Here is a 27,676-nt window from a genome sequence, read left to right on the forward strand (position 1 = left end):
AAAAACTATTTATTAATTGTTGTTTTAAATTATGTCCAACTTATATGCATACTAAATAGATTTTTTCTCTTAAAAAAAAAGTAAACATGTTTTTGGGTAAATGTAGTACTACGTATAGCAGAACTTACTTAACTTAGCAATTCAAATGTAGAAAAAAAATAATTTTTGACATAAATCTAAAACCGTTTGCATAACTTTGCCACATATATGGTAAATAGTCATCTCCCCTACTACTATTAATAGTCAATAGTTGTAAAAGTGGTATATTTTTATGAAAAAAAATGCTTGCATAAGCCATTTGAAAAATTAGATTTTTCGCTTTCAGAAAAGAAAAAAGTAGCCGTTGCATCAGGACTTTGAATGGTCTAAAATATTATGATGTTGGATTTTCACTATCTTTTCTAGTTTACGAGATCTAAACGGGACGACGGACAGACGGACGGACAGACATTCCACACAAAACTAATAGCGTATTTCCCATTTCGGGGGACGCTAAAAAATGATCGCTTTGCTGGAATCTATTAATGGATAAAAAAAAAATGATATTGCGCGCACGTGTGACAACGGTTGTGGGGGAGGAGGGGGGCAATCACGTGGTATACAGATCAAACAGCGAGCAGACGAGTGTCCCAGTGTCCCAGAGTCCATGTCGCCCACCTGCCCACCCATCCCAACAGGAAATAAAAACCAAGAGATAAAAAGGCGCGCTGGTCGACTGCGAGACAGCATTCACACGGCACGAGGTAAAATGATCAACCGAAAAGTTGAGGACTACACTATTTAATGGAAGATATTTAGTCAAAGGATTTATTTCCCCCAAAACTGAATGCAATAAAGTCTTATGCTACTGTAAACATCAAAAGAAACTCAATTCAAAATATTTGAATCCAAGAACAAAGTTAAAAATATTTGATCTACTACAAGTAAGTAAATTTTTTTTGTTGCAAATATATAAGTAATAACACATTGCTTATAACAAATTCTGTTATAAAATGTCTGAATATTAAATTGACTATTGAGAATCGGCTCTCTTTATTCACATACGGGTGTACATATAATTGACCTACTCTCATACAAGAAAGCAGCTCGAGCATTACTTTACACCACCTTAGGACTTTGGTCATGTGATCAAAATATAATAAAATCATATATAATAATTTCAAAAATGGCTCTAATGACTTTTCTAGAAACTTTAACCGATGATGTACATCGCTGAGAAAAGAATTACTAGCTTGTTGGCCACACGGGGAAAACTCTAGCTTGACCGTTATATTTTTTTCAACTAAAAAATGAAATAAATTTAAATTTGGCTTGAGATCTAGATTTAGGTCTATATTGTCGTTTTGTAAGAACTATCGCTTTCTTGAAATTACTATCGCTTTCGGATATTTCCGAATGCAAGGCTTTTCTGACTGAAGAGTTTATAATAAATTAATGTCCAGGAACATTTTGTGTATCTTCTAAGTCTAGATCTAATGGTAAAACAAATCCTATTTCTTTTTAACATTCATTAATTTTAGAGAGAGAGAACATATGTTACACAAAGGGGTATTATCTTTTTATAAAAAGTATTTTTTATATTTTTCTTGTTTTAATCAGAAGATGTTTAAATATCATAATAAGTTATGAAAAAAAAGTTGTTCTTTTTTTTATACATACAAAGAAAAGTCAGACAATTAGACTATGACGTCACAGACTATTGCTTCCTATGCCTTATTAGGATTGACTGTGACTGTAACAAGAAAGACAAATCTAGGTATAATTTCTAAATTTAAAATAGATCATTTACCAGTAAAATAAAATTTATCACGGCAGGTTTCTAAAATCGGCCAATACAGAGATACTATTTTAAAACTACAAGTAAATCATTAATACTTTTAATATAATTGATATCAACTATTAGTAGATTAGGTTTGTACAAGCTTTAATATTATTGATGAACTTTGCTACTGTAGTTGGTCATGAACTTTTTACTCGTCTAAGGAATCCTTTAGTGAAGTGAACCATTTATCTTACATGTTCATTTTACACAGTGCTAGATTTATAAATAGATTTAATGCCGGATATCAGTCACTGACCTATATCTCTCTAGAATACCCTCTTACCTGTTAGGTGTTCACTTAAAACAGTTTGGATAGATCTGCTAAATCGAACCATGGCAATGCGCGAAAACCCGCAAATCCTCTAGTACCATTGGAAGTATATTTTCGCTCTCCGCCACACACAAATATACACACACACACAAGTCAAGAGAATGTGTCGGAGAGTATTAACAAGTTGGCTTTCATTTTGCACCTTTTTTTTTTGCTTTATTATTTGGTAGGAAGTATGAGAAGTGGGTTTATGTTTGAATTTTTAAAGAATTGGATTTGGGAAAATTGGAGTTTTCAAACAGTATATTGGATAATTAAAGGCAAACATCTGCGGGCGAAGCCAGTGTGTTAAGCTACCTAGTTTGTTGTAGCGTCACAATAGTTATGCCCATAAGTTGAAATGCTAACGGCTACTGGCTTTCTATACCTAAGAAATAAGGATGACTATGAACGTACTGATGCAAAGAAAAGTATTAAACCAAGGGCCTCGCTAGTGTATTTACCGTACAGTCTATGGACTTCTCAATATAAGGAAATGTTTCTCATTACTCCGCGGATATCGCGTAAGTAGTTTCTTGTACGTAGATGTTAAAAACATAAAGAGAATGGGTCATACAACTCAAGTAGAATCACGCGATGCATTGCTAAATACAGTTTATTGGGGATTTTGACGATAAACTAAACAATGTCAAGGACACTAAATCAAACCTCCTTGTTGCCAACTAAATAAAAAATAGAACTGAGCTACAATTTAGAAAATATCTCAATACGGAGCATTTGATCTTCAAAACAAATTTCCCTTATACCGCTTGTTAGCTGCTCATTTATATTGAAATACGTTTTTAAGTCACAGAGTAAAAGTTAAATCATAGAACTACGGTCTAAGGCTTCATTGAAATGATTTTGTTATATAAACAAAAGCGCTTAGAACAGTGATGCCCAAAATACGGCCCGCGGGCCATATCCGTCCCGAGACGTGTTTCGATCCGGCCCGCCGAAAAGTCGGCGCATAGCGTAGAAAATCCCTCCTCCAAAAAAAAAAGAAAGGTTAAAATATGTTTCTTTACCTAAGTTAGGGCTCTCACATTTTTCTCTGGTGGATTAGTGCCATGACCATTAACATTTTGTGTGTTTATGAAATGGGACTCTGAATGTAGACTCTAACAGCAAGAGTGAACGCATTTTACTTTTTCATAGATATTAAGCCAAACATATTTGATTTGTAAAGAATGTGTGGATGTTTTTAAAAAAAGAATAACAAATAAACAGCAGACATAAAACACATTTCACGGCATTCTTGGTTTGATCCGCGAATAAAAGATTGTTAAACTAAGCCTAGAGGCTTGATGAAAATATTTACCGAAAAGGGACAAAAGAATGAGGCGGTTGTAAAGCTACAATGTTGCTAATATTTTAAGTAGAGAAATTAAGCCATTTTCTGACGCGTGAAAATAAGATGTAGTGGCCGCTCCTTCAGTCGTAGAACGACTAGGGGTCATCTCGAACACTTTTTCATATGACTGTGGAGCACTATTTTGGAGAGACACTCCCGTACACATATACTGCAGGCAAGGTGGCTTTCGCTTTGGTGGTAGAGGAGCCGGCCATTTTCCGTATGTCACGCTTTTCTTCAAGAGCTGAGGCCCATGTTTTCTCGCTGTCCATAGCTTTCTTGGTCACCGTATCTCTCCAACTAGTGCGGTCTAGGGCCATGTCTTCCCAATGGTCAGTATCAATGTTGACTGATTTTAAATCCCGTTTTATCACATCAACGTAACGGAAATGGGGGCGACCAGTTTTTCTCGAACTAGACGCAAGTTGCCCGTACAGAATGATTTTCGGGATGCGATTGTCCTCCATCCGGAAACGCGTGAAAAATAAGATAAGCTTCAATTATCCTATTAAGTAATGCTAGTATTAGATCCACGAATTTGTAATAAAATAATAAAATAATTTCAGGTCAATTTCATCTCTTTTTTTGTACCTTTTCTTTCATGTAGACATGAGAGTTGGAAATGAAAATGGCCCGCAGGTCGAATTAGATTGGTTATCACTGGCTTAGAAAATTTCATTATGCAGTGCTAATAAGTGCAAATTAATTTATCATAGACATTTAAGAAATCAAGTTTATCAAGTTTATCAAGTGTATCAAGTTTATCAAGTGTATCAAGTTTATCAAGTTTATCAAGTGTATCAAGTTTATCAAGTGTATCAAGCTTATCAAGTGTATCAAGTTTATCAAGTTTATCAAGTTTATCAAGTTTATCAAGTTTATCAAGTGTATCAAGTGTCTCAAGTTCATCAAGTGTATCAATTTTATCAAGTTTATCAAGTGTATCAAGTTTATCAAGTTTATCAAGTTTATCAAGTTTATCAAGTTTATCAAGTGTATCAAGTGTATCAAGTTTATCAAGTGTATCAAGTTTATCAAGTTTATCAAGTGTATCAAGGTTATCAAGTGTATGAAGTTAATCAACATTTCCTTTGCTTAGTTCACCGCCATGTTTGAAAATCTTGAATGAACGCGACGAATGATGACGTAACAATGGACGTAACAATGGAACTGTATAGCAGATAGCTACATGATTGTTACGGAAGTGAGTTGGGCAGACATCTTTAAAGAGACAACGTTACGTAACTGATACAGGACACTTGAGTTCACCCCGGCACTGAGAATACATTGTCTGTTCATTTATACAATCGTTTCACGTCGTATGGGTCAATAAGACGCTTGCAATTAAGCATTGCATTGTCTTTATTAAAATCGATTAGACTCAGCTAACATCCCTACAATACAATCACAATGCAGGCGATAAAAAGCACATGTGAATACATTTGACTCGACTATACCGCATTACAGTGGTCGTACCACAATACATATAGTAGGATTTGGTTAGACACCCTCCTGGGACGCTCCTCCGTGAGCCGCTCTTGCATTATTTTAAGACGGTCATATTTCATGGGCTTATTTCGAGGACAGAATCATATCTTATCAACTTTCCGCTCTCGACCTCTATTCACCTGGGACTGCCTTGAGTAACCGAAACAAACGTCAGAGCACGCTAAGCTCTCGGAACAAATGAATTGGATGGACAGATCGGCGTGGGCAGGATTGACAGAAGGGACATTACTCCAACACAGAATGAAATGGTCAGACAATTTCAGTGATTGAATAATTGAAACAGAAGAATGGTGGTTGTTTTTTTTTTCTTTCACGTACTGAAAAGAAATAGCAACAGTAAGAAGGGCGAGAGTCTAAACAATGGAACATTTCCTGTGTTCTAAAATGTTAAGTCAGACAGTACAAGTGTCAGATTAGCTTATTATCACCTGATCTGTAGAGCATACGTACTTCTAAATAGACAGCTTTTAATTTAAACTTTAAAAAGAATAAAAAAAAAAATCAATCAACAGCAGAATGTCGGATGGTTAAAATAACGAAGATTATAATTAGCCTTTGACTTTAAAACAAATCTTCTATCCGTTCAGACTCATTTGACACCTGTTGGGCACCACTGTTGAAACTTTCTTAATCTCGCACCTATGTCTCAGCCATCTGCTGTCTTTCATTAATCTACAAAGTTCCACCCAGTTAAATTCTTGCCCTCTTAGGACTTCTTTCTTCAGCTTGTGACTGTTGAGAAGCCTTTGACTAATGAATAGTACTATAGCAATGATATGTATTTATATATAGTTCTATGAATGTTCTTTGGAGTGTTCCAAAGTTTGTATTGGAATTATGCGAAAGACTATCAGATGACAACTTCTTAGTTGTTATTAAGATTATAAAAGTACCTATATGGCGTGGAAATATCATTTACTAACTTATGACATATAATTCATTTATTAGAAGTTATTGCGAATAGGAATTTATTGTGTGGGAACTCAAAGTAACTCTGGGAATTCAGTGTAGTTCTAGAAAGGTCTATGTAACTCTGGAAGTCAGTGAAACTTACAAAGTCAGTGTAACACTGGGAAGTCAATCTAAATTGGGGAAGTCAGTGTAACTCTGATACCCAAATGTAAATCTGGGAAGTCAATGTAACTCTGGGAAGTTAGTGTAACTCATTTTAATCATCAGTAATTAAAATTTGATTGTATTCACAAAACGATATTTAATGGTTTGATCCTCATTCTCAATGATTTTACAAATTAAATAGTTTTGTTATAGAATGTCTAACATGTTTCTTCTGAGTTGGAGATAATCTACTTCCTAGTCTGAACCTCCCGTAAGACGAAAGGGATGGCAGCGGGCAGGGTATGAACCCAGGACCATCAAGACGACCAAACAGCAGTCCAGCGCACATACCGCAAGATCAGGCAGTTATCTATACCCCCATCAATCAATACACAATCATTTCGCAACATATGGAACATAAGTCGTTTCATAACTAGAAACATACGAATTATTATCTTTTTCCCCCCAATGCTTTGTACGTTTGAAGATGTTAAGATAGAAGCGAAACAAAATGTCAAAGACCTAATCAAAACTCAAGAATTTAAAAAAATCAAATGTACCAGTTTCAGTCATGATTTGGAAGTTAATAATAGAACAAACTAGTCGGGAGCACTAGAAAACAAATCCCTAGATTCTAGTCCGAGAGTAATTTCAATATAAAACAAATCCCTAGATTCTAGTCCGAGAGTCAAGTTTTCCATTTGTTACGCAATGCTACAACACGATTACAGAATGTCTAAAAAAATATTAGTTCAGATTTCTGTTCAGTAAAATCAACAGCTTGGCAGGACTTAGAAAACGTTATTTCTTGGTTTTCTGTGGTATTTATAAGAGTTGGCAGTTGGTGTTGACTGAAGTTAAAAACACTTAGATGTTTTTTAAAATTAACTTTAGTCCAGAAGAACTGCCTAGTCATGTTCAGTTTTTATTTTTTTATTTTTTTGTATTTGCTTTCTGCTTCTGAGTTCAAACGCTGAAAAATGTCAAAGAAAACCTGCCTACAAATAGACCAGATTTTTCAATACAATCGAAACTTTTTTTCCGTAATTATTTCAATCTGCATTTGCTTTTAGCTAAAATTTCAAGAAATATAAAATGTGAGTTTTATTTATTTTTTTAACGCGGTTGTTGCAACGGTAAAAAAATATTTCAAACACTAAAAAAAAAAAAAATACTGAATAAATTATAAATTGTTAAAATGTGTAAATGAAGAATACACGCACACCTTGTCACCGCTAAAAGCAACAACAGAGGTAAAGAAATGTCCAAACTACTTCATGAGCCTCAAAAATGCTTAATTTTCTTTAATTTGTTCTTTAACCATTTAACCAATACTATGGAAAATGTAATTTTGAAAAATGATAATTAAAAATAAGTCTTTTGTAAGAGTCGAATTTTCTTTTAATGCTACTCTGGGGGTGGGGGGTGGGAAGGGGAGTTTTGTTACGATTTGTTACAAGGAGGGGGAAAAAGGGAGCGGGGGTAAAAAGCTGATTTTTTGGCGTTACGTAATATCCGAGTGTTTTGTAACTATCAATAGCGAAGTATTTGATGTCTCTGATGTACAAGTATTTACATTGTTTAGCTATGTTATTTAAATATGTACGAGAGGTTTTGCGACATTTTGAAAATCAAATATTTAATTCTTTCGCTTGTAGGGCAGGAGACAGAACAACTGCAATACATGATAGGGTAAAAGTGGGGAAATGACAACGGAGTCAACAGACAATGTCCACAATCGATGTAGTTGATAAGTGTCAGTGTTCTTTGTGCTACTAGACTAAATCCAACAATACGTTCTTTGAGCTAGTAGCACAATGTTGTCACATAGTAGCAGACAAACCGATGATGTAACACATAAGTGTGTATAGTCATATTTATTTAGAACACTTTAAAACTACTCAGCGCAGGCTACAGGCTATACAACACAGTACTGCCGAGGCTAGAGGCTATACAACACAGTACTGCCGAGGCTAGAGGCTACACAACACAGTACTGCCGAGGCTAGAGGCTAGACAACACAGTACTGCCGAGGCTAGAGAACACAGGACTGCCGAGGCTAGAGAACACAGGACTGCCGAGGCTAGAGGCTAGACAACACAGGACTGCCGAGGCTAGAGGCTAGACAACACAGGACTGCCGAGGCTAGAGGCTAGACAACACAGTACTGCCGAGGCTAGAGGCTAGACAACACATGACTGCCGAGGCTAGAGGCTAGACAACACAGGACTGCCGAGGCTAGAGGCTAGACAACACAGGACTGCCGAGGCTAGAGGCTAGACAACACAGGACTGCCGAGGCTAGAGGCTAGACAACACAGGACTGCCGAGGCTAGACAACACAGGACTGCCGAGGCTAGACAACACAGGACTGCCGAGGCTAGAGGCTAGACAACACAGAACTGCCGAGACTAGAGGCTAGACAACACAGGACTGCCGAGGCTAGAGGCTAGACAACACAGTACTGCCGAGGCTAGAGGCTAGACAACACAGGACTGCCGAGGCTAGAGGCTAGACAACACAGGACTGCCGAGGCTAGAGGCTAGACAACACAGTACTGCCGAGGCTAGAGGCTAGACAACACAGTACTGCCGAGGCTAGAGGCTAGACAACACAGGACTGCCGAGGCTAGAGGCTAGACAACACAGTACTGCCGAGGCTAGAGGCTACACAACACAGTACTGCCGAGGCTAGAGGCTAGACAACACAGTACTGCCGAGGCTAGAGGCTATACAACACAGTACTGCCGAGGCTAGAGGCTAGACAACACAGGACTGCCGAGGCTAGAGGCTAGACAACACAGGACTGCCGAGGGCAGATGTAGACGGCAAAAAGAGAATTTAAAATTAATAGTCCACAGGCGGACCACGGTTATGTCTGCACTACATGTGGCAAAATAAATAGGTCGCATCTGGGACTTCGGACTTGAAGATAAGCCTTAGTATTATTATAGTCATAGTCACTATCATCCCAAATATTTTAAAATTTATCGCATTTAGGACTAAATTAGGGTAGTTACCCCGGTTAGTCGACTTCTAGGCGACACAGACACCAATTGTGGTAAGAATCTAGATCCCGGATAATGATATATAACTAGACACTGGTAGACTCTAAAACAATATATATGTTCTAGATTATCTAGGACGAATCTGATTTTTTTCCCATTGTAATTAGCATACTAATTAAGTTAAGTTGGCACTTCTGTTAGCACTGGCTAACAAGGCATGTCTTGGTTAATAGTTTTAGGCCTATTGTGTTAGTAGCAATCGATTAAACAAGCAAAATATAAAAATCCTTTAAAAGAAAAAAAATCTACGGGGAATAACTCCACACTCCTAACCGAACTATACACTGGAATATAAAAATGTATAATTTACTTTCTTATTCAATATCAAGCAAAATAATTAATTACTAATAATTAATTAACTAATAGGTAATTATTCTTTTATTGTTTCGTGTTTTTATGTACAATAAATAATTGTTTAAAGTTTCAACTTGATCCGAGAACGGGCGTGGGAAAAATAGCGTGTACAATCATCTTACATATTTAGCCATATTTGTGAATACTGAATGATTAATTTTCCATGTTGGTATCAAATAAAATAATTAATTACCAGTAATTAATTGACTAATTGGTTTTTCTTATTCATGTATCGTCTACGCCAGTGTTTCCCAAACCTTTTTCTGAATGGAACACTTCGCACATTTCAAGTATTTTGCTTATTACTTATAGACATTAATTCACATGGTGGCCTACTAGTTGATTATTCCAGTAGTTTGTGGAATACCTATTCAGGCCTATCGAAACACTAAGGTTCCGTGGAACACGGCTTGGGACACTGGCGGATCCAGAACTTTAGAGTGGGGGGGGGGCGATTTTTTTCCAAACCCTAACCCTAAGGCCCAGTAAACCCTAACCCTAAGGCCCAGTAAACCCTAACCCTAAGGCCCAGTAAACCCTAACCCCATGCATAAACGTGCGTACAGCATATATATATATATATATATTCGATATATGAGAATAAAATAAAACTGTTTCTCAATCTTCGGCGAAAAAAAAAACAGAAAAAAAACAGTCATGTTGAGGCCTTTCTCTTGCAAGCTTCCTCAGTGGGGTTCGGGGCGAAGCCCCGACAGCGAAAAGCGTTTTCTTGCATTTTTCACTGCAGAAACGCATTCTCCTGACATGTACAGCTCATTATTTATCAGTGGTGTTCGTGGCGAAGCCCCGACGCCAAAAGCGTTTTCTTGCATTTTTCACTGAAGAAACCCATTCTCCTGATATCTACAGCTCATTACTTATTAGTGGGATTCGACGACGCCAAAAGCGTTTTCTTGCATTTTTTACTGAAGAAACCCATTCTCCTGATATCTACAGCTCATTATTTATCAGTGGGGTTCGGGGCGAAGCCCCGACGCTTAAAGCGTTTTCTTGAATTTTTCAATGCAGATACGCATTCTCCTGATATCTACAGCTCATTATTCATAAGTGAGATTCGGGGCGAAGCCTCGATGCTAAAAGCGTTTTCTGGCATTCTTCACTGCAGTAACGCATTCTCCTGACCTACAGCTCATTATTCATTCTATTATAAAGGAAAAATGTGGAAAAATATTCTAATATGAATTTATAGTCACTTAATACATTGCAAATACAAGCTATTTGTTCTTTGAAAAGATAAGATACCCCACATATTTAGATTAAGGCTTTGAGGATCGCCGCCGAAAAAAAAATATTCGATAAATAATATTCAATAAAATTCAAGCATAAATTGTGAGTTATAGTCCTAAATTAATTTAACTAGAAAAATATGAGATAGTGTAAAGGTTGGAAAAAGTCGACTAGGAAAAGATTATCTGGCTTTTGAACTCATCTCAACCGTGACTGTTATATTGAAAAATTTCGTTTGAATTATAACTTTTCCAAAGCAAAGTCTTTCTTAAAATAGTTATAATAAGTTCATGTGAAATTACACAAACTCTGTCTGTAAAGGGGAAGGGCGGTAGAATGAAAACGATTAGTCCTCGCTCCTTTTTATAATTTCTGCTAATGATTGCATTTTGCATTAAGACCGGTTAAAATACCAATAACAAGTTTTAATCATATAGATATTTAATTGATTCTGTTAGCAAGCTGTGATTTCTACAAATAAATAGGACCGCCCCCCCCCACTCGAAAGTTTATGGTGGGGGGGGGCGGATTGATGCCATCGCCCCCACCCGACCCTACCAAATCGGCCAAAATACTAGAAAGGGGGGGGCGAAATAATCTAAAAATATGCTGAAATAGAAATAATTAGTATATATTAATAACATAAGTAATAAATTCGTATACAAATTCTGTGTTTTCTATACTAATATTCGTCCGCCCCCCCCCTGGGGGGGGTCGGCCGAGTGGGGGGGCGATCGCCCCCTACCGCCCCCCCCCCTGGATCCGCCAGTGGCTTGGGAAACACTGGTCTACGCCAATGAATAATTGCGGAAGTTTCAACTTCATCCGAGAATGGATGTGGGAGAAATGACTTGTATAAACTTTTTACCAGAGTGATTTGATAGGCTATAAGCTTTGTGAAACAATATTTAACTTTATTAAGAGTTTGAACAAATAGAAAAGTTCACTTATTTAGGCAGTGTCATTACCAGCCCTTGGAGCATGCCGGATATTGAAAGCAGGAGCCGCCTTCCAATTACTACGGCCTATGTGGACGAAGAAATCACTTTGCTTGGACATAAAGATACACCTTTTCATTGCCGTCCTTGTCCCAACGGCGACTCAAGCTTGCGAGACATGGAAGTCATCCATACAGGTTGAAAAGTGGGTAAACGTAACTTAGCAGCAATGACTGAGAGCCGAGGAATAGCATAACGAGACCACGTGACCGAAAGTCGCATGAAATTCAGGGGCATATCCTTAGAGAAGACAAAACACGTTCCTCTAAGACAGCCTTAACAGGGAGGTCAAAAAGAGGAAAACAAAAAATACTTTTTTTAAAGAAAGTTTTTATTATGCGTAGTCGTATCTACTAGTTTTGGATCAGAAATTTAATTAAATTCGGAATAGATCTAGACTAGCAATAATACATTTAGCAATATGTAAGAAAATTTCTACCATTGGTTTTGTTTAGAGCAATTTCACTCTTTTAGCTTTCTCAATACGCTATGATCCTATCACTTGTCTGGGCCAAAAATTTGAAACTAACAACAGATAACTATAAAATCTTCTATTGTCTTAAGTACTTGGCTAGCTCAGTGGCTAGTGTGTCTGTTTGAGGAGACTTGATCCCTCGAGTTCGAATTCAAGTCCAACATTTCTTGGTTTTTTTTTTCTTTTTTTTTAAATTGATCTAAATAAAAGGCAGCATGGAAACCTTCTCTCATATACCCCCCTCCCCCAGCCCAACGAGTTGAGAGGGAGGGACGAAAAAGGGAGTATCTTTTATTAAAGATTTTTCTATTTATTTATGCATTTATACAAAAAAGGTTAACGACCTGAATTCCAACTCAAGGGCTAAAGCTTTCTCAGCCTTCTTTCAAACTACTAAGACACTCTCAGGTTGTATTCTAGCAAATACTTTAATACTATAACAATGTATGTCAACATCAGCATTTCATCTCTCTTCCTGTCACTTTCTCCCGGCTTCCTCTTTTTTACATCCCTTCCATTCATTACACCAATTCGCACCTTTATTCATGCACACCATGCTGCGTTAACCATTATGCCCAGAAAGTGCTTACGAAAATAGAAGTTTTTATTGTTTTCTATTGTTATTTTCAAACTTTTCTCTCTATAAAGTATAAAGGGAACTAATTCTTTATACCACCTTATCAGTCAAGAACAATTTTATTCCCTTATTCGATACCAAACAAAATAAATAATCCCCAATTGTTAATTAACAAATAGTTAATATTTTTTAGATTGATTCTTATGCTGTCAGGTAAAAGAAATAATTTTGCGACATTTCAGCTTGATCTGATATTGCAGGTGTTCTCAGCCTGTGGATCGCGACCCCTTTGGGGGTCGATTGACGATTTGCCAGGGGTCGCATTAGACCATCGAAAAAAATGGATTGTTATTGTCTACTCTTCTATTGCTGTGTGTGTGTGCGGGGGGGGGGGGGGGGGGGTCGCGGCAGAGTGGGGGATGATAAAAAGGGGTCGCCGAGCCTAAAAGGTTGAGAACCGCTGTGATATTGGGTGTGGGAGAAATAACGTGACCAAACTTTTTAGCAGACAGACAGATAGAGTAAATTAATAAATAAAGTAATTTTTCTGCACTATTTAAGGCTTAAAATCGTAAAATATCGATAATAACTTTAGAGAAGAGCGAATGACTTCTAAACCAGAGGTTATTATTCAAAATTAAATAATAGGAGTTGGTAGATATTCAAAGCATCACCAATCTTTATCTAATGAGATATTTTATGCATTTTAAAAGCGATCACAGTAACATTAACTCAAATACACCTTTCACCCCCCCCTTCTCACCTCCGTTTCCAAACTGGTCCAGATAAGTGATAGAGTCATTGCGCATTGAGAAAGCTAAAAGCATGAAATTGCGCTAAACAAACACAATTGGTAAACATATTTGTAATCGCACAATTATTGTTAGTCTAGATCTCTTACAAATTTAATTACATGACTGATCCAAACTAATTGATGCAAGTACGCTTCATATTTATTTTTTTAAAAGTATTTTTTATGTTTTTCTTGATTTATATTAGTACTTTCCCATCAGACTACACACGTTTTACAAATTATTATTTTTTATTCGAATATTATGTTACCTTTTCAATTAGTATTATTAGTTATTTTTTGCATTTTTTTTCCTTAAAATAATAATTAGTTTTTTTTAAAAAGCCGATGTTTTTTTTATATCAGTAACTTTGAACACGAACAGAGTAGGAATGAATCAATATTCAAATCAATAAAGTGTCTGATTGAGTCGTCGTCAAAGACTCGGGCCAGTCAACTCAAGTAATTGTTCCGTGGATGGCCGTCATTACGATTCTTATTTTGAGTTTTCTTTCCTCTGCTCATATACAGTTCGAAATATACGAACTGAAACAATTAGTGCTATTTTAGTGGTACCTAAAAGTGCAAGGTTAACTGAAACAATACTATTTTTAGTGGTACCAAAAAGTGCAGTGTTAAACTGAAACAATTAGTGCCGTTTTTAATGGCGGTAAAAGTGCAAGGTTGAACTGAAACAATTAATACTATTTTTAGTGGTACCTAAAAGTGCAAGGTTGAACTGAAACAATTAATACTATTTTTAGTGGTGCCTAAAAGTGCAAGTTTGAACTGAAACAATACTATTCAAGGTTGAACTGAAACAATACTATTCAAGGTTGAACTGAAACAATACTATTTTTAGTGGTACCTAAAAGTACAAGGTTGAACTGAAACAATACTATTTTTAGTGGTACCTAAAAGTACAAGGTTGAACTGAAACAATACTATTTTTAGTGGTACCTAAAAGTACAAGGTTGAACTGAAACAATACTATTTTTAGTGGTACCTAAAAGTACAAGGTTGAACTGAAACAATACTATTTTTAGTGGTACCTAAAAGTGCAAGGTTGAACTGAAACAATTAATACTATTTTTAGTGGTACTTAAAAGTGCAGTGTTGAGCTGAAAGATCTAAATCAATTGTAATTAGTGAAAAATAATTAAAGCAACCGGAAGTAAGTAAAGACTGAGAAGTGGCGTTCCACTATCATATATCGTATACCTATAGAGGAGACTAATTCAGCTTATACCACCACTTCAGTCAAGTACAATTTCTTTCCCTTGTTCAAGATACCAAACAAAATAAATAATTACCAATAGTTAATAAACTAATAGGTTAATTGTTTTGATTGATTTTTATTTTGTCAGGTATAAGAAATAATTGTGCAAAATCTCAGCTTGATCCGAGATTTGGTGTCGGAAAAATAACGTGTACACATTTTTTTACCAGACAGACAGAGTGAGTTAATATAAGCTTTGTAAAAATAGACCTCTGGCGAGCTATGGCTCTGTTAACGTCCGTGACAACTATTTATTATCTACAAAACGCTTTGATGAGAAGGACTACTCTATTTACAAAGCTCACTCTGTCTATGGTACACATTTTGAACACGTTATTTCTCCCACTTCCCATTCTCCGATGAAGTTAAACCTTTGCACAATTATTCATTGTTCTTAACAAAACATGAATCAATTTAAAAAAAATGGTTTATTAATAAATTTCGTTTTGTATAGAGACATTACTAGCTAATTGGAGATAAGCCGTGTGCAGAGAATTAGCACGTCATCTAAAAATGTGAAACTAAAAACAGATAACTATAAAATCTTCTATTGTCTCAAGTACCTGGCTAGCTCAGTGGCTAGTGTGTCTGCTTGAGGAGACTTAAACCCTCGAGTTCGAATTCAAGTCGAACAACTCTTAGTTTTCTTTTCTTTTAAATTGCTTCTAAAAAAAAAAAGCAGCACGGAAACCTTCTCCTATATACCGCTCCCCCCCCCCCCCCGGTCCAACGAGTTCACACAAGTGGTTGAACCATAGCGCATTGAGCACGCTATCGCACAGATTTATTATTGTTTGCCTAGATGTATTAAAAATTTATGAAATGATTGGATGAAAATAATTGATGCAATTACACTTAATATAAGCTTTATTTAAATTTAAAAAAATAAATTGTTGACTTGTTTTATTCAGTTACACTTCAATGACAGAATGAAATGACAGAAAGAAAAAAAAAGGTTTATTGTCTAGAAATGTTTTTGCACCCGTAGATAAAAGAGAGAGATCTTACAACACAAAATATCGGTTTCTGGAATTGTTCAGACGTTGCGCGACTCTCTATTAAATATTTGCGTAGTCCACTTAGAATATGTCTGTTACTTGTATCAAACAGTTGTGCAGCCCACGAATGAATCAATGACATTGCCTGGTGACTTGAGTAAAACACAGCTCCCGCGGTGGCATGCCAGAGACTTGGCTTACTTTTGTTCATGAACATATTTAATGAGGGTCACTAGAAATGAACTATGACAGGTTCCGGAAGTTCGGTCCTCAAGGGAATACAAAAGTGAAGAGTTGATTAACAGAAGGGGGGGGGGGGAGCAGAAACAGAATGTACTAGAAAGCTTGAGAGCTCATGTTTTGTAGCACTCACTTTGTGCAGTGTAGGATGTTTTGTAGCACTCACTTTGTGAAGTGTAGGATGTTTTGTAGCACTCACCTTGTGAAGTGTAGGATGTTTTGTAGCACTCACTTTGTGCAGTGTAGGATGTTTTGTAGCACTCACTTTGTGAAGTGTAGGATGTTTTGTAGCACTCACCTTGTGAAGTGTAGGATGTTTTGTAGCACTCACTTTGTGAAGTGTAGGATGTTTTGTAGCACTCACTTTGTGCAGTGTAGGATGTTTTGTAGCAGTCACTTTGTGAAATGTAGGATGTTTTTTAGCCATCACTTTGTGAAATGTAGGATGTTTTGTAGCACCCACTTTGTGCAGTGTAGGATGTTTTGTAGCACTCACTTTGTGCAGTGTAGGATGTTTTGTAGCACTCACTTTGTGAAATGTAGGATGTTTTGTAGCACTCACTTTGTGAAGTGTAGGATGTTTTGTAGCACTCACTTTGTGAAGTGTAGGATGTTTTGTAGCACTCACTTTGTGAAGTGTAGGATGTTTTGTAGCACTCACCTTGTGAAATATAGGATGTTTTGTAGCACTCACCTTGTGCAGTGTAGGATGTTTTGTAGCACTCACTTTGTGAAATGTAGGATGTTTTGTAGCACTCACTTTGTGAAATGTAGGATGTTTTGTAGCACTCACTTTGTGAAGTGTAGGATTTTTGTAGCACTCACTTTGTGAAGTGTAGGATTTTTGTAGCACTCACTTTGTGCAGTGTAGGATGTTTTGTAGCACTCACTTTGTGCAGTGTAGGATGTTTTGTAGCACTCACTTTGTGAAGTGTAGGATGAGACTCCAGTAGATGGAGAGGTGGGAACTCGCGCCCTGTTGCCCATTTCCAAACAACGAAAATGCAAAACTCTTTTGAACCTTTTTTTAGAACGATAAAATATCTGAGACTAAAAAAAAAATGAAAAAGTTTTAAATATATATGCCAGTAGCATTAAACATCAGCTACGCCCAAGTACTCAAGATATATATTGTTTTGTTTTTTTTGGTTTCTCCCCCCACACACACAATTTTCCAATAAAACGACTTGTGAATTTTAGTATCACTTATCTACCCTCTCCTTGGTTGTGTTTATTAAACACATTGTGTTGTATGCGCTCTGGACTGTCATCTCGATGTTCCCGGATTTGAATCCCGCCCGCCGCCATCCCCCTCCGTCCATCGGGAGGTTGGGGGTAGAATGTAATCATGTTTTATTCTGAAAGAAAATTCGAAGCACGTAAAATAATTTCAGGCCATGTCGTGCCCAGCAGTGGCGTCACTAGGGTCAGTGTCACCTGAAACGGTAAGTTCGGTGTGTCCCCCCCCCCCAACCCAAGAAAATAGGCCTAATACTCCTCCCCCCCCCCAAAAAAAAAACCAACAAAAAAACTGTTATTGTTTGTTCTGTTTCTTTACGTTGAACAATAATAGTGTGAGCTGATTAATGGATTGGTTACACACGAAAATGTTTTTCTATTTTAAATTGTCTTTTTTTTTTTTTACATTTTATCAAAGATTTTTACATAACTTAAAAATGTACAATTATTGAATAGAGAAACATTGAGTTGAACATATCTAAGAGCACCTTACAGAAAAGGTTTTAAATTATACTAGTGTTTCTCAGCTGCTTCCGAAAAGGCAAATCAAACACTGAACAGGTTTACGTCCTGCAAAACATCGTGGAGCAATGCCTGGAATAGCCACAAAGAATGTTGATCAGTTTTGTAGATTCAAAAAAAGTTTTTAGCTTCCATCGGAATCACTCTAGAAAATAGTAAGGAAAAAAGGCATATCGCTACAATTTGTCCAGATTCATGTCTAAAACAAATCACTCGGTTGTGTCACAACAGACGGTGGAATTCTTTAACATCGACACGGATATGAGATTAGGGTTTCTGTTATCACGAAATGACGGGTAAAGACGCCCTCAAAGTTACGCATATTGGGTGGAGGTTACCCTAATACCCCGGTCGTAGAGATCTTGAACAAATAGAAAAGTGTCACCTCTTTAGGCGGCAGTGTTTTCTCAAGCGATAGAGATCTTGAACAAATAGAAAAGTGTCACCTCTTTAGGCGGCAGTGTTTTCTCAAGCGATAGAGATCTTGAACAAATAGAAAAGTGTCACCTCTTTAGGCGGCAGTGTTTTCTCAAGCGATAGAGATCTTGAACAAATAGAAAAGTGTCACCTCTTTAGGCGGCAGTGTTTTCTCAAGCGATAGAGATCTTGAACAAATAGAAAAGTGTCACCTCTTTAGGCGGCAGTGTTTTCTCAAGCGATAGAGATCTTGAACAAATAGAAAAGTGTCACCTCTTTAGGCGGCAGTGTTTTCTCAAGCGATAGAGATCTTGAACAAATAGAAAAGTTCACCTCTTTAGGCGGCAGTGTTTTCTCAAGCGATAGAGATCTTGAACAAATAGAAAAGTTCACCTCTTTAGGCGGCAGTGTTTTCTCAAGCGATAGAGATCTTGAACAAATAGAAAAGTTCACCTCTTTAGGCGGCAGTGTTTTCTCAAGCGATAGAGATCTTGAACAAATAGAAAAGTTCACCTATTTAGGCGGCAGTGTTTTCTCAAGCGATAGAGATCTTGAACAAATAGAAAAGTGTCACCTATTTAGGCGGCAGTGTTTTCTCAAGCGATAGAGATGCATATCTTGGTGTTGCATGTCGGATTTGAAAGCAGAAGCGTATGTCCTATCGGAACAAACAAATCAATAAGCCTGACGATCAAAATCCACCTACTCAATACAATCATTATCCCAACGGCCATCTACGCTACGAGACTTGGAAGGTTGAAAAGAGGCTGAGCAGTGATGGCTGAGAAAGTCCTAGGAATAACAAACCGAGATAATGTAACCAAGAGTTAATCTGTTCACGCACAGGCATTCGCAGTCTAAGGGAAGTGGCGACTGAACGTCAATTGACATTTGTGAGACATATCATTAGACAAGACAAAACACGTTTACCAAGGCAGCCTTAACATGAAAGCCGAAAAGAGGAACTCAAAAACATGGCTGTCCATGTCTATCACCTTTATAGAAGTCCTGAATTTCTTGGGCACCATCTGGGAAGTGTCTGTGAAAGTCGCCTTAGACTGACTTCTGTGGAGAGAGCTTGCAGCCCTATGTGTCGAATGACGTGCGAGAGCTTAAGTGTATGTGTTTCTCAACATTTAAAAAAAAGAAATGTTAAGTTCGTCACTCAAATGTCAGAATAGATGTTTGGAGGAGCGCCTTATGCTCACATAGAGTTGTTCGGGCGAAGCCTCGGGCGCCAAGCGTTTTTCTAAATTTCTGAGCTTTAGAAACTCTTTCTCCTGGCGTCTACAACGCAACATTTTCCTCCTACTAGGAAGATTCCAAGTCAAATAAATGAAATGAAAAAGGTTTGGGACATGTAGATACTAAACTGTGAGATTCGATGTAGCAATTTTTATTTAAAAAAATGAATTTTGGAAAAGTGCATTTTTCTCACTTGGGAGTCAACCCCTTGTGGGTGTCACCTGGTGCGGCCCGCACCCCCTAGTGACGCCACTGGTGCCTGTGACAGGTGGGGAGATGTGACGTGTGTTTGGCGCGTTTAATGTCTAGGGGATGATTATTTTTAAAGCTATCACACACCAACCTATCAGCATATGAATCGGGAGCAGGCACGCAACGAGACAAGCAATGAAAGATAGATACAAAAGTTAAAATAAAAGAATATTTATTTACATAAATATACATATAAGAATAAAAAGGGGGAGGGTTTGCATCTATCTCTAAATAATTCTAGATTTAATCATCACTCTTGCATTTAATGAGAGAGTATGTCACTTTGTCCTCTGACTTAGCTGGTTGTCCTGTTGATGTCGTGGCTGGCTGTGATTCTGGCTTGAGGTTCTGCAGCTGGAGGTGGCGCTCTAGCGGATAGAGGGACGCCGGTGATATAGTTCTTGTGGAGTTTCAATCCCAAAATCTAATATCTGTAGTGGGCACAGTAGGGCGGGTGGCCGGCTACCGTGGGCACACGTGTACTGCGGGCAGAGCGGATCTGCCTGGGCAGCGTAGTGAACAGGATATGTCCAGTGAGTTGCAGAGGGTTGGCGTAGCTATGACGTCTCGCACAGATCTGAATCTATAGGGACGTCGCACCTAATAGCTCGGCAGGTGGGCTGTCGAATAGGCGGGCAATGCCGATAGCGCCAAGTAATAGAGTTGAGTAGATCTCAGTAGGCAAAGGCAGTGCTGAATAGCACTAAGCACAAAGGCAGACACCTGAGGGAGGCTGCGGATAAATAAAGACAAGTTAGGACATGTCTCTCATGCATCTTATCGATGCCCTCGACTGAGGTGCATTCGTCAGATTGGTAAAATTGCTTTTGAGCACAAAAGGGGAGATGATGACAATGGGATTTGGAAAAATAGATTGCTGATAGTAGCAATATAAAAAGGTACATAAAAGGGAAAGTAATAATATAAAAATGTACATAGAAGGGGAATACTAATCTCAAATAAACAACACAGGTGGATAGAGAAAGAAGGGGGGGGGAATGGGCGGTGGTCAGCGACCCAGATGGTTTATTTACATATGACCGTCGATCGAGAACAATGGAGAGCGCTTGAATGGAGAGGGTGTCTTTTCAAGCGGCGCAACTCTCGTTAGAGTGAAATGACTACAGGGGAGATAATTCAATACAGGGGAGATAACTCATATCTCTTTTCTAGACGCAGTATTAGTGCGCTAGTAAAATTATCAAGGTGGTCAACCGAGATAAAGGAAATAAAATAAGATGTACAAATATATACATAGTTGCATCAACTATCAATTGAGCAACGTAGCATTAATAGGGTAATGCAGTACACAAATAAATACATAGATAGGACATGTTTATGTTCTCTAATTACGCCAGTGAGAAATACACAATGCACTAATTAAATATAAATGAAATAGGCAAAATACACATGATATAATTCAATGGAAATATACACAGAGTAATTAAGATGGAACTTGTGATTAAGTTCGGCTTACCACCAGGTATTCCTCTAGGAGTGAGAATAAATGAAGTAGTCCAGACTCGATTGCTCAGCGATAGAATGAGAATGAAGGAGAGTCTGACTGGGTTTGATTTACTTTATATATGCCTGGAAAATGTGGGCGGAGACAGGAAATGTCCTAGGCTAAGAATTATCTTACACGTGGGTGAAGTCCGACAAGAGATGGGATTCGCACATTGGGAGGTCAATGAGCGTGTTTGTCCTCGTGGTCTCCTAGATCAAAGAGAGACACAGGAGAGAGGGGGGGAGTGACTTGCATTCCACACAAGGTGGTGTCCACTGCGGCTGTCAGACATCCTGCGATAAGATCAAAGAGTCTATGTGTATCTTTGCCCCGGTCAAGGGAAGATAAATGAAAGGACGCGCCTTAGCTATCTCCAATGTGGCCAACTAAGTCTAGCCTGGAGCGGAAAAGGTGTGGCGGGTGAATAATTTAGGGGTAGGATGGGGAAATAATTAAAATAAAATAAATAAATAATGAAAATTAATGATTAATGCTGTGATAATTTAGAGTGACTCTGACAGCGAGTTTTTGACTTGTCACAGTGCCCAGTAATCCTTCTAGGACTATCTATTCCGTTTAACAAATGGGATCTAAAAACTAAGTTACAATTCAAGAGTTAAAATCATCTTATTTATAATTCAAATATTAATCACTCTAATTCCAGAAACTAACGTGATAACATGCTCATATTCACTGTGAAAATGTAAATGTATTAGATTTTTTTTTTTACTTTTAGATATAGAATGCACGTAGATCTAGATATAGTTATAATAAAATAATGCTTCAAATATTAACCACTTCATACTAATAATATTCCGCTTCCTCAAAAAAAAAAAAAGAAATAAAATAGTTTTAGTTTGTTTTTAATTTTCAAAACTGAAGATCATGCGACTTTCCAGAATTATAAATGCGCATGCTTCAGATATACCTGTTTTCAAGTTACATGAAATTATGTCCTTTTTCCAGTCTTTTTATTTTATGTCTATGGAAAAGTTCTAATTGATATTTTTAATTGCTTTTGTTTATTCTGACTGTGTCTAGACTACTTTTTTTTAGGAAGATGAAATGTGTAAAATTAAACTTTTCAAATTAGAGCGAAAAAGAAGTATTTTTGCTATTATACATTAGTATGTCGCCTTTATTTACACGTGTTAGAACTAAATTATTAATAAAAAATCGTTTTGGGGACATTAAACGCTACCCTTTCGACCATGAAGTGTGCTTAATTCTACTGGAAAAAACGAAAGTAACAACAGGTTAAATTTAATTTTGTCTTCGTCCAACCTAAGTCGGAGAATTAGTAATGAGTAAATGTGTTATGAAATATCGGATGAATTCATTAAATCATAAGTCAGTGTTATGAAATATCGGATGAATTCATGGAGCCACGATGCATCTTTTTTTAAAATCATATGACCTAAAACTTTATATTATCAGTAACTGTATGCAGTGCTTCTGTGATATGGAAATAGGTGCCGGTACTCAGTGATGGATTACCTAACTTTTAACTACTAATAAATTAATAATAAACGTTGAAATACAAGAAAAGTGATATTTTTTCCCCACATTGAAATAGGTGCCGGTACGCCGTACCGGTGCGTACAGTCACAAAAAAAAACAACAACTAAAAAAGCACAGGATGTATGTATCTACACACTTATTTACAATTCTACAAGGCATCTTATCACGACCGACCATTTCTTGTTTAGACTACCCATCTTTTACTTGACTATTTAACGCGGCTTTAATATATTACATTTTTAAAGTCACAAATATAAAATACTAGCCTTACACATCGGCTACGTCCGTTCATTTGTTCCCAGGCTTTATATTGTTAATTATGAGCGAATCATCCCATTCTTTCTTTTGTTTTAACTTGCAATAAACCGGCGCATCGTCATTTCTTGGACAAAGACTTTTGACATGCAACCTCTTAATAGCGCCTGCTGTCCCCCCCATCCCCCGAAACACACACTCACACATGTTTTTGATCCTTGAATTCTAATATAACATTTACTTATCTCGTGTAACCCGCTCTCTCCCGCCCCGCCCTCACCAACAAAAAATAAAGTTAGTCCTCAGTACAATCTCTGACTTTTCTTCGCCTTCTCAATTCAATATCGAAGATATATAGTCCAGGTCACTTTACGTCAGTTTACGACCTGACTACCCCGCCCTCACACACACACACACACACACACACACGTATTTACACTTTTCGTCCCTTGTTCATTACAATGACTAACCTTAATTTTTTTTTTACCTTCCTCCAATCGATAGACCCCCTCACCACATACTTTTCAAATTTTGAATTCTAGATCTATCATTTTTGGTTAGTTCCACCTTTTCACAACTCACTGTCTGTCTGTCTGGTAAAATGTTTCAAAAGGTTACTTCTCCCATACCAATAGTCGGATCAAGTTGAAACTTGCACAATTAAACTTTGACGAAGACAATACACGAATCTATATAAAAAAAAATTAATCAATTAGTCATTTAATTACTGGTTATTGATATCAGCAAAGGAAATAAATCATTCAGCATTCTCGGATCAAGTTGAAACTTTAAACAATTATTTATTGTACCTAAGAAAACATGAATCAATAAAAAAAATTAACCAATGAGTAAATTACTTATTGGTAATTAATTATTTTGTTTGATATCGAAAACGGGAAATAACTCCTTCTAAGATAGCTGTTAATGTAAAGATCTTTCCCTAGGGTAAGCTTTTTTTTTATTCGCCTCCTTTAATTATCCAATGGCAATCTATGTACGGTGTTAGGTAGCAATAGATATACGTTATTATCCAATGGCAATCTATGTACGGTGTTAGGTAGCAATAGATATACGTTATTATTACACGTCTTTAGACCACCAGTTTCATAACTAGAAGGAAACAAATGTATTTTCCGAATTCTCTTTTCCTGTTCCCCTCAATACATTCATTTTGGCAGTGTGTCCTCAGTTGTAAAGTGGCAAGAATATATCAGTTTGGTTTTATTAATTGTAATTTTTTACCACTTTTTAATGTGCTACGATAGTGCTACAAAAATATCATTCCTTGCTCTCTCTCTCTCTCTCTCTCTATCTATCTCTCTCTCTCTCTCTCTCTCTCTCAAATAAAAAAGACTCTAAATCTATGTTTTTGATGCCATTAGGCCAGGGGTGGGCAAATAACTATAAATAAATTAATATAAATATGCGGCCTTCCATTCCAAAATTTTTTTAATGCGGCTCTCGATAGAAAAATATTGCCCAGCCCTGTATTAGGCTATGCTTTGTTTTTTTTATTTAGACCTACCTACATGGAAGGTGAGATAACGTAAGCCAACTAAAAAATAAGTGGACTACAATAAAGACAATATACTTTGTTCATAGATAGCGGCCTTTTGGGGAAATAACGAAAACAAAAATACAAAGCTTTCGGTTTTTCAAAAATAGCGGTGTTGAGGTTGTGAATCTGTCAAAGACGCGTCTTAATGAGTACCTTATGTGGTAAATGGAACCCGTGCACAAAATTTCAGACCACTCCGTTTGATAGTTTAAGAGATCTCTTGATCCATCAGTCAGTCAAAGGTATTTTTGGAATATATATAAGACCCCCACACACAAATGTTTTGCTTAAGCACACTCGTCTAAGCCTGTCCCTATGTTTATCTATCTGGTGGTAATCGTGCTCTAATACCGATGTCTCTCGGCTATCCATACGTGTTTATGAGAACAATATTGCTTACCATAAAATAAAATGCTTACTATCAGAGAGAATATCTAGGGAGCAATGAATCATTAATTAGTTGCTCATCGACCAACGTCAGGTAGGAGTTTTAACAATGCAATGAGACACGGTGAAGGTGTATTACAGGACACATTCTTTTTCATCAATACATTGGATCTCGCATGAATCTTGGGCTTTAAGATTAGTATTATTTCATATTGAGAACATTGCACAATAATGGAGACTAAACTGAATAGGAAAGTAATTTGAGAACATTTATTTGTATCCCTCTATACAACAATACCAACTCAGTTTGAAAGGATGCAGGCTATTAGTCCCCAATGGTTCTTCATCTTTTCAATGTGATTTAATTGGTCATAAGTCTTAATTTGTAATTTGTCTTAATTTATCGGTCGCAATTTTTTACCCTTTCTAAAAGAGGTAGGGATTTTCAGGCTAAAAGTTAATCAGAGTGATCTGCTCTTTATTTGGATTTACATTTTGATTTTTAAGATCAAGTTAGCGTTCCATTTTTTTAAAAAGAAAACTAATTCAATAAGATAGAAAAGAAGACAAAAAGATTTGAAGAAATGAGATGGCGATAAAATGGAAACCAAAGAAAAACTTAAAGGAAATGAAAGGAAGATTGAGAGCAGTGGCGTAGCTGGAATGTGGAAGGGGAGTCCAAATTTGAAAATACCTCCGGAGACCCACATTTGGGGGGGGGGGCCCAAATGAGTGTTCGAAATTGTTTTTAGATTGAATGTTATCGCCATTATCTCGTCATGATGTCAAATTCAAAATGCGGGGGCCCCTAAGGAGGTCAAGACCCCATATACCTAGCTACGCCACTGATCGAGAGAGATTTTGAAGTAGAAAAAGTAAACAATGTCAAGGACACTACATTGAAAAGTCACTGTTGCCAACTATCTAGAACAAGGATGGACGTAGAAATATTCTGACGAATTTGCGAAAGACAGATTATTTATGCGTATAAAATCTATGAACTTCAATTTTGAAGATACATTTTTTAACTCTAGATCTAATTTTGTCTATGGTATCCCTGATCCACGGTCGAATTTTTGTAAAATTGGATAATAATTTTTTTAATTACACCCAAAGAAGTTAAACTCAAAACAATTTTATAACAAAAATGATGTAACAGTGTTAAGGTCATAATAGGAACACTAAAAAGTGCAAAAAAAATGATTATAAGGTTTATTCAAATGCTTCGCTTATCAGTACTTGTGTACTCTGGATACACAAAGCCTATATTCTATATTGAGTTAAATCGCATCATTATTTTGAATCAATTATGTAGTTAATTTTTAACAGATCTCGACCAATAATAATACATTCGTAAGAGTGGAGATATTTTAACTACTGTTTTTGTTTTGCGCAATGCTCATGATAGAAGCAGGCTCAGTGTGATATTATCCAATCACTTTTTGTGGACAAGTTTGAAAAGGGGGGGGGGGTGAGGAGGTATCTGGAAGAAGGTGACACTCCTGCCTTTTCAAAAGCATTTTTTTTAAAGCTTCTGATTCTGAATTCGAACTCGAGGTATTAAGCTTCCATAATGGAAAGCCGACACGCTAGCCACTGAGTTGTACAAGTATTTAAAAAATTGAGTTTTTTTTTGTTATTTGTAGTTTTACATTTTTACCTTACGCCCGAATTCTCTACACATGGCTTATCTCTCCATATTACTGTCTCTATAAAAAAAAATTAATTACAACTAATTGATAAAATAATTGGTTATTTTTTCGATTGATTCGTGTGTTTTTATCGACAATGAAAAATTATGTAAAGTTTCAACTTGATCCTAGAATAGGAATGAGGAGAAATAATGTGTACAAGATTTTGTACCAGACAGACATCATGTGTGAATATAAGCTTTGTAATAAAAATATTTTATGTTTAATATGACTATTTTTTTTTCTCTTCAGGTAAACGTGAACTTAAAACGTAAAATGGCGTCATCATTTCTTGCCTATAACGTCATCCTATTTGCTGTGTGTCTGTCTTTCGCCGTGGCTACTTTTGACATCGAGGAAGATGTGAACGACTATCCAGACCAAGAAAAACGTACCTACGCGACCACGGACGCCACACTGGAGACAATATTGAACGTACTAAAATCTCACGCGCAGTCCTTACGTCAGCTGGAGTCGACGGTATACGAACAGAAACGAAGTGGCTTCCGGAGCAGGTCCGGAGACGACCTTCTCGGCGGAGTTAAACGAAGGATGGTGTGGCAGCCTCTCGGCTACCTGCCTGCCTCTATTCGCGTGCAGCACGGAAGCCAGGGACCTCAGAGACCTGAAATGCAAGACACCGGATCTAGTGTATTTAGATATGGTTAAACATCACATGCATATATTTTCAGGGTAAAACTTCTTTATATATATTTTGTTCTTATGGAAATCAAATAACTTTTTTTTTTCAAAATAGGTCTAAGAGATGTTTTACTTATTATGCTGTAAACGTTTTGCAAGTCAATTATTTATAGTCTTAAATAGTCTACGTTGTCCATACAATTTTTTTATTTTTTTTTATTATTATTTTGTTTTGCTACTAGTTCATAAGCAATCCATTCATTTGACTAGTCCGGTGCTTGTAAATGATGAAGATATTTGCTGAAAGATAATAAATGATCTAAGAAGAATTTATGTTTACAAGCCTCAATGTTTGTGTTTGTGT

General features: G+C 36.9%; 1 long non-coding RNA gene across 1 annotated transcript; it reads left to right on the forward strand.

The window, feature by feature from the left end:
* Positions 1-618: 618 nt before the first annotated feature.
* On the forward strand, positions 619-27,645 carry LOC106054534 (uncharacterized). Its single transcript, XR_001215431.2, has 2 exons — positions 619-923; positions 26,923-27,645. It is a non-coding gene; the product is annotated as an uncharacterized LOC106054534 (long non-coding RNA).
* Positions 27,646-27,676: the final 31 nt, after the last annotated feature.

This window comes from Biomphalaria glabrata, chromosome 9 (assembly GCF_947242115.1).
Source record: "Biomphalaria glabrata chromosome 9, xgBioGlab47.1, whole genome shotgun sequence".
Lineage (NCBI taxonomy): Eukaryota > Metazoa > Mollusca > Gastropoda > Planorbidae > Biomphalaria > Biomphalaria glabrata.